The sequence below is a fragment of the Hordeum vulgare genome, chromosome 7H (genome assembly GCF_904849725.1).
Source record: "Hordeum vulgare subsp. vulgare chromosome 7H, MorexV3_pseudomolecules_assembly, whole genome shotgun sequence".
In the NCBI taxonomy this organism is placed as follows: Eukaryota; Viridiplantae; Streptophyta; class Magnoliopsida; order Poales; family Poaceae; genus Hordeum; species Hordeum vulgare.
In genome coordinates this window covers 258,711,038-258,719,423 of record NC_058524.1, presented here as the reverse complement: position 1 = coordinate 258,719,423, position 8,386 = coordinate 258,711,038, and positions in this window count along the sequence as shown.

The following is an 8,386-nucleotide window of genomic DNA, read 5'->3' as shown; positions in this document are numbered from 1 at the left end:
AGAGCCACATTAATAGTGGTGGGAGTGATGTGTGGTCACTCTCGTGATGGGCTTGTGCCGGGTAGGACGACTATGCCACTTTTATGAGTTCGAGTCACACCATTGGTCCCCGCATGGTTGGTACTGTCTAGAGTTGGAGCTCGTAAGACGTACAACATGTGGGCTGGGTACCAATCGAGTGGACCTCTTTGTCTAGCATCGTCAGGGGAAAGGTATTGATCGGGTACTTACCTCGGGTATGTGATATACCGCGAGTCGTGGATGACACGGAAGTTTCCCGAATCTCGTGGGTCTAGAGTACTACCTCTGCAGAGTGTAAACTATTTGAATAGTCGTGTCCACGGTCAAGGACAGTTGGGTAATCCTGCTTAACCTACGTCCTGATATTTCCGCATAAACCAAGTGTGCGTAGTGTGAGTATGTGTGTGTGGTGATGAGAAAGGTGTTGCTATGATAGCTATGATATGACCAAGTTCGGAGACTTGGCATATAGGGTGAACCCGGATGGTTCAGCCCTCAACAGATATATTGATATCTGTAACCTGTTCTTCAAGAGTAATTCTTTAACTTGATGCATATTCATGATCATTCCAACCAGAGGAGTTACACTAGAAATGCATGATATTGTTATCCTTCACTTTCATTGTTCATATCATGGCTTGTTTGCGAGTACATTCAAAAGTACTCATTGGCTTCCCACTGGTTGTGTTATTGACCAAACATGGAAAGACCTGAGTTTGGAGATGATTATGTCTTCGGCGACACCCTTGTGAACTAGGACGCTTCCGAGTCAGAATGCTTGTCGGTGTAGGCTTGATGGCATGGGCACCCGCTTAGCCCCTTTGTTTTCCACTATTAGTGTACTCGTGTGATTTGGCCTTGGGCCCTGCCTTGTGAACTTGACCCTTTGGTCACGTGTTGTAATAATAATCGGTACTCGGATGTAAGACTCTTTATTCAGTATCTGTATTCGATGAGGATTGATCTCTGGGATCACTGAGCACGGCGATTATCGACCAGTAAGTCAGGGTCCCCACAAAGGTCGCCGGTCGGAGTTGATAGGGCGGCGACGCCATAGGCTCGAGCGAGCTCCTGCAGGGAAGACACATGAAACGGGGTGATGGAGAGAGATGGAGAAAAGGGAGATCTGGCGAGGGGAGCTCCTGGCGGCTCGCAGACGGTGTCGTTACTGTGCTCACCCGAGGAGAGAGGAGGTGGGAGAGGTGGCGGCTGGCTGTTGGGGTCCGGATCCCGAGGACGACGGCTACGGCTTCCACATTTGGCAAGGGAGGGTCTATTTATAATAATGGGGCTAGGGTTAGCTGTTTTTCACCCTGATTTCGACCGTGGGATCGGAATCGGATGGTCCCGGTTGTGGGGACGGCTATAGGTGGGCTGTATAGAGTGGCTAGGCGGAGATGAGAAGGAATGTGCGGCCCGACACGATATTTTTAAAACAACAAAAAATATCCGCTCATAAACCGATGACGGTGCCGCTACAGTCAACCGATCGGGTATCAAACGCACTATGATTGGGATGAAATCTGGCACGCGGCCTATCTACACTAAGTTAAGACCGCACGCCAAGTTTCAACCCAATCCGAGAATCGTTTATACACACTTTTTAAAAACAAAATATTTAATGATGCCACGGGCGCGTGCATGGGTGGTTGGTCTCAAAACGGTCAACGACGATGACGGAGAGAACCGGCAACTAATAACGGATGCAGGTTTTGAAAACTGGCGGCAACAAAGTGACGATGTAATGCAGATGATGCGAATGATGCGATGATGAATGCGACAGACAATCTATTCGCATGGCGGTAACGGAATAAAAGGGGAATCTTCTGGAGCGTCTGTCTCGGTCTGTCACAACTCTCCTACACTACAAGAGAATCTCGACCCGAGATTCAAGAATGAAAGGGTAAGAGGAAGAGAAAGAGCAAGAGGTAAAACTTAATTGCTTCTTTGACAAATGAGTAAAACCAATGAATCTTGAAGGTTGCAAAGAGATGAATAATGATAAGAGAAACATGCAAGAATTCAATCAAAATTTCGGCAGCACTTCGGTACGAATTGAGGACAAAATTCGATAAGATGGGAAGATCTTGAGAAGATTCAGAACACACTAACTAAATTGAAAGCCAGGAGAGAACATGATCTTGAGAGAACAAAATGATAGATTGAAGAGAGCAACATCACAACAACTCTGGAACAAGAGAAAAGAAACTAGATCATTGAGAAGAAAGAATGAAGAAGAAATTGACAGCTAGACCACAATTGAATTTGAGAAGCATCTAGAAGAAGGATTGGACGGAGTTGTTGGAAAAACCAATCAACGAAAAGAACAAGCTTGTAGTGGGCTTATGGAAAACATCTCAAATAATGAGTTGACAACCAGCCACTAACAAAAAACAAGGATTGATTGGGAGAAACAAGATATGCACAACTTCTTACACCAAGAGGATACATAGAGGACTTGGATCACTGATAATCACCATAATAGCAACAATCCCTAGGAAAATCTTTAGGGGAAATCTAATCCAAGACACCTCAATGAAGAAACCATGGGTTTGAAATATCTCACGATCAAAGGGTTGGTGGGTTTAAATATCTCATTCTTGAAACAACTTTTCTTAGAGACTCCTCCACTAACAAGAACGTTATAACACCACCTCAAAGGATAAAGGAAAAGGAAAAGATGGAGCGGTTGGGAAAAGAATTGATATCATGAGCCACTTTGAAAGAAGAATTGAAATCACTAAGAACTAGAATAAGAAATATGTTATGCCTATCCTTCATCAAGTAAAATTGATGACAAGTAACGGATTTAGCATACCACTTATTCTTCTTGGAAAGATTGAGGAGAGATATGAGCGCAAACTTGAAGAATCTTTGAACGAACCACATGCAAGAATTTCAAACGGAAGGGAAAACTTTGAATAAATGGGATTACCTAAGCGCTACGAGATCATGATCCACCTAGAAGGAAAACTTGAACAAGGCACCGGAATAATTGAGAGACGAACGAATAGACAACAATTGAGAAGAATTTGAGGATGAAAGCTGAAAGTTGAGGACGAAGAAATCGTCTAAAATGATGGCCTTTGGAGGATCAAGAATGAAAACAATCTGAAATGCACCGGATAGCAAGAAAGGGATCACTCAAGATTGAAAACAACTGAGAGGATAACACGAAGCTGAGATGATATCTTCAAGAGAATGGACCAAGATTTGCGAGAAACACTCCTTCGGTCTTCACAAGCTGGGAGTGATGAGAAGGGAAACCACCAAAATTACCGATACACTCTAGAATAAGAAAAAGGAAAAGTATAGCCAATGACGAAAATAAATTTGAAGCGGTCTTGGGGAAGGAACATGACTGTTGAAATTCATACTTACGTCATAATTGAAAAGAATTAGAGATCTCCGGGAAAAGATTACAAGAGTCAGATAAGATCATGGGAAAGAACGTGTGGGTTCTGGGCGCACTCAAAGAAAACACCGGATGAATGGATTGCTAATAAATATTGATTGCGCCGGTACAAATGAAAACTTGATGAGGTTAGCACCTCGAATACTAAAATGGATTGAAAACAAGAAACTTTTGAGATATCTTCAACACACCGAATAGAATAGATAGAGATGACAACAAGAAAGACTTGATAAGAATTTTCAACATGGGAAAGTATTTAAAGAATGAAAAGCATATGATGAACACGGATAACTTGAATTGAATTCACCGGAGAAGAAAACAAGAATGAAGAGTGATGAACTAGCAACTCCAGAGAATCTTCACACGAATCATCGGAAATAATATGGAAGAAAAGAGAGCGGAAGCATTGATGAAAATAAAGGCACTTGGATGATATTTGAGTAACTGAAGAAAAGGGCGGGAGGGCGGGGGAAACAAAGACAACTTGGGACAAATGAGATGAATTCCGGAAAGAAATGAGATATTGATCTTGCAAAAACTCGAGAGGATAGAATTCACTTGAAGAGAAGCACACCGGTTGAAAAGAATTGACACGACGACTCTGGTTGAAAAGAATTGAAAACACAACTTGATTAAGCAAAAGAATTAAAAAGAATTCCCATAGAAATATGAGAACAACTCTTGGAAATATATGAAATCACCATTTGACATTGAAGCAACTCGAATTACCATACTCCAACAAAACAAAGGATGAGGCTTATGAAACAAGCATGAACAAATTCATGACAGAGATTCCGTCCAATATTTTCGTGGATAGGATCGCACGGGTTCGATCCTACAGTAGCCATCATGTACAAGGCAGTCCACACGACATACGAAGCGTCCCCGAGTCGTAGCAAGCTACAAGGATTCTTTACGACACAACGAGAATCGCTGTAAGACGACCGTGAACAAACGAATCCACTAGATGTCGAACCCCAACCCCACATCATGCATCTATTGGAAGATTGTCCTATAAGTAACTACTTGAATTCCCACCTAAGAACTCTCGAAATTTCTGGTCATGCAATCGGGGCCACGGATACAAGGAGAAAATCATCAATAAACTCCTATACTAACCCGTCGAGTGTATCACATCCGTCAACACATAACCAGAGATCTCGGAAACTCATCTATTTCAGACCCTCGTAATCACAACGATACTAAGTATGGCGATACATCGGACCTATCTGCACCAGTACTAGGGAAGCCAGACTCCTCTCGCCACTACTAGTATTGAATCAATTTCGAACATTCTTCGTCCTCAGATACTAAGAAATCTGAATGATAACGATGTGCTCAAGAATCCCTTGGAGCTCAACTCTACGGAAGATATCAACAGGAGGCACCAAGACAGAACTCCGTCACATCGACATCATATAGATTCCAAAATATCCACGTGATACTAAAAAAATGAGTGAGAAGAGGAGTAGAATTAAAATTATTACGTCAAGATTCCTCACCAAAACATAAAAGAGGAGAAAAAGAATCCTACTCTCCTATATATAACTAGACTCAAAGAAGATTTTTACTAGATTCGACTCGGCCAAGTTCGATTAATCAAGGGGGCTCCTAGGTTGGTACTACTCTGATAACAACTTGTAACACCCAAGATGCGGTCCTATCCTTATTTTGGCACAAGGGCCTCACAGGGATAGAAACACATCTCGTCGTTTCGCAAGAATGGATATCGTCACAAGTACATGTATTGAAAAGATGAGTATAAGGAGTTGGCTTATACTCGCCAGAAGCTACATCAGAGTCACATCAGTACAACACTTACATTCATCATGAAGAAGAGCGGGATCCGGCTACGGACGAAAACAAACGATAAAAGAACGACGTCTATCCTTGCTATCCCAGGCTGCTGGCCTGGAACCCATCCTAGATCGATGAACAACAAGAAGAAGAAACTCCAAATGAACAATCAACGCGCCCGCGTCAAGTAACCCTTTACCTACACCTACAACTGGTGTTGTAGTCATTTGTGAGCCACAGAGGACTCAGCAATCTCATTTCCAAAGGTATCAAGACTAGCAAAGCTTAATGGGTGAGGTATGGCTAAGTGGTGTGGTTGCAGCAAGCGACTAAGCATTTATTTGAGGTGCCTAACTTACGAGTACAAGAATAAAAGAGGGGTATGATCTACGCATAGCGGATGTGATCTACTGATGATCAAATGAATGATCCTGAACACCTACTTACGTCAGACATAACCCCACCGTGTCCTCGATCGGAGAAGGAGCTCACGAAAGAGACAGTCACGGTTACGCACTCAGTTGGCAAGTTTAATTAAGTTAACTTCAATTTATCTAGAACCGGATGTTAAACAAAGTTTCCACGCTGCCACATAACCGCGGGCACGGCTTTCCGAAAGATTTAACCCTCGAGGGTGCTCCAACTAGTCCATCACAAATTACCACAAGGCGCATAGAAATCCTCGATCATGAAACTCGCGATCTCGTCGGACTCCTTAGTGGAAAACCTCAACTCTTGTATTACCCAAAGTTTCACCGGAATCCCGATGCACAAGATATTCCGTCAAAGGTAATACTAATCCAGCATGACCACCCGACGTGTCTCGTTCTCAAGACATGACGGATAAGCTACGCGTACGGTGGCCTCATAGAAATCACCCAAGTTGCCCTCAGTTGGCACCGCATAGTGCTCTGGGTTGGACCAACACTCATGAGGAGCACTGGCCAGGGGGTTGATTAATTATCCACGTGGTCTGTAAAGTTGTATGCAATTTTATTAGGTTATTAGGAAAATGTAGTACCAAAGTTGGGCCTTGCCAGACCAGCTTTAATCTAAGACGAATTATCAAGGGGGTCCCCATAACAACTCCGATCGTGTTAGGAGCGCTCAATTATGGAACATAACACCGGTAGCCCAAACTAAGCCGGCAAAGGTGGAACAAAACACCAGGCTAGAAAGGGCGAGCCTTCCACCTTTTACCAAGTATATAGGTGCATTAAATTAAATAGCATTTAATAGGGTGATATAACAATGAACCCATGTTATCACATGGAAGCAACAGCAACTACAACTAGCAAAGCTAACACATGGTTAAGCAAGTGGTAACATAGCCAATTAGTGGTTTGCTAGGTTCTGAACAGGTTGAAGGAATGGGGGAATTCCCAGAACACCGACCGTAGCCCCCGGGCCCACGGCGCGCTCGGGTTGGCTTCTGGGTGAAGCCTCGGGGACGGCCCGAGGCGTCGCGAGTACTAATTGCCTGCAGGCCAGGCAGCACACGTCTCCAGCCACCATGCGGCGACGCTCTCACTCCTCGACGCATCCGGGGCGCACCAGACCACGATGGCACGAACTCCAAGAACGGCGCCGACCATCATTGTTACTCATTGGATGGCATCGGCGGGTTCGGCCTGTGCCCAATGGCCCTCACGGACGTGACTGCTCGGTTGTCAGGTGAGGCGTTGTGGGCCGCAATGCGCCTTCCGACCCAGTTCGTGGCACCCGAGGTGCGCGCAATGCTCGTGCTCCCATGACTCTTGGTGGCCGTGGTTTTCCTATAAATCTGCCTCGCCCCTGGCAAGGGTGAGGCACTGCGATCTTGAGCTTCCACTTTGCTTCCTTTGCTCCGCCGAGAAAACATCTTCTCCCCTTTGTTTCTTCGTCTTCGATGGCATCTCCAGGAGGCGATCCTGGCAGGGGGAAACGCGCGGCTCCGTCCGTGCCCTCGTCCGCCCCTGGGAGCTGCGGCGGAGGGCCCTCAGGGTCGCCGCGCCTCCGTCGCCGCTGAGCTCTGACTAATGAGTAAGTTCCTCGTCTGCACCTCCTTTCCTTGATGTCCCATCCGCTGCTTGGTGGTTGATCTTTCCTTTTCTCTAGAGCGCCTGCAACCAAGAATCTCAAGCTCGGCGAGCTTCAGGAGGAGGCGGATGGGCTGCGGGCTCAGCTCAAGAGCGTCGAGGCCGCTCCCCAAGGTGAAGCGGAGGCCAAGGTAGAGTTGGCGTCGCTCTAGAGACAGGTCCAGGAGGAGACTCCCGCCATTCAGGCCGCCCAGGACGAGGCGGCGTACGCCCGGATGATGGAGTCCCAGCGTGCCAAGTAGTTCAAGAGCATCGCCGGCCCGGCGGCCGGCGCGATGCGCCGATTTGTGGGGGATGCCCCGGCGCTGCCAAGGGTGAGCAGCGGCGGGGGCTACCTCGCCTTCTTCCAGAAGGTGCTGGAGATGCTGGAGGCCGGCATCTCCCACATGGAGGAGAAAACGCATCTCACGTGTGTGAGCTTTTGGGCCTTTCCTTGACGCTCGTCTTCTCCAACCTGTGTCGCCTCGTCCCGCAGCTTGATCTCCACCGCGTCATCGAGCCGGTGCCCGCTGATTTTCGTGTCTTCTCCGGGATGAAGTGCGCCCGTGCATGGACGCCCTGGTGGAGCGGTACGGCCGGCTGCCCGTCTCAAGTGAGGAGGAGGGCTCCGACGCCGAGCCTGCCGACGCCAATGGCGAAGTCGGCGGCCTCTCCCCCTAGGCGTCCCCCAGCTTGTGTCTTCCTTCCCCTGTAATGTTGGACCATGAACTCTGCCGTGTCGGGAGTTAGACTTCTGTATGTCACTTTCGCCGTTCTCCCTTTTTCCTTCCGCTCTTGAATCGATGGCTTGCTTGCTGGTAGTCGTTGTGGCTTGGCTTCCTTGCATAGGGCCCGTCGCTGACCCAGCCGTTGCTCGGGGGCAACGGCGGCTAGGGACCTCAGGAGGTCCCATCCTTCCGTGGCATCGCTTGTGCCACTGCACGCTTGGTCGATGGCCTCGTTCCTTGCCGCAGCTTAGTCCTTAGGCCCTGCATCCTTCGTTAGTACGCGTGTTTTTAATTTATTCTTGGTTCGACGAGAAACCAGATGGCCCCCGTTTGGGCCTGTGGGGTACTTAGCTCGTGGGTTTGCGTCG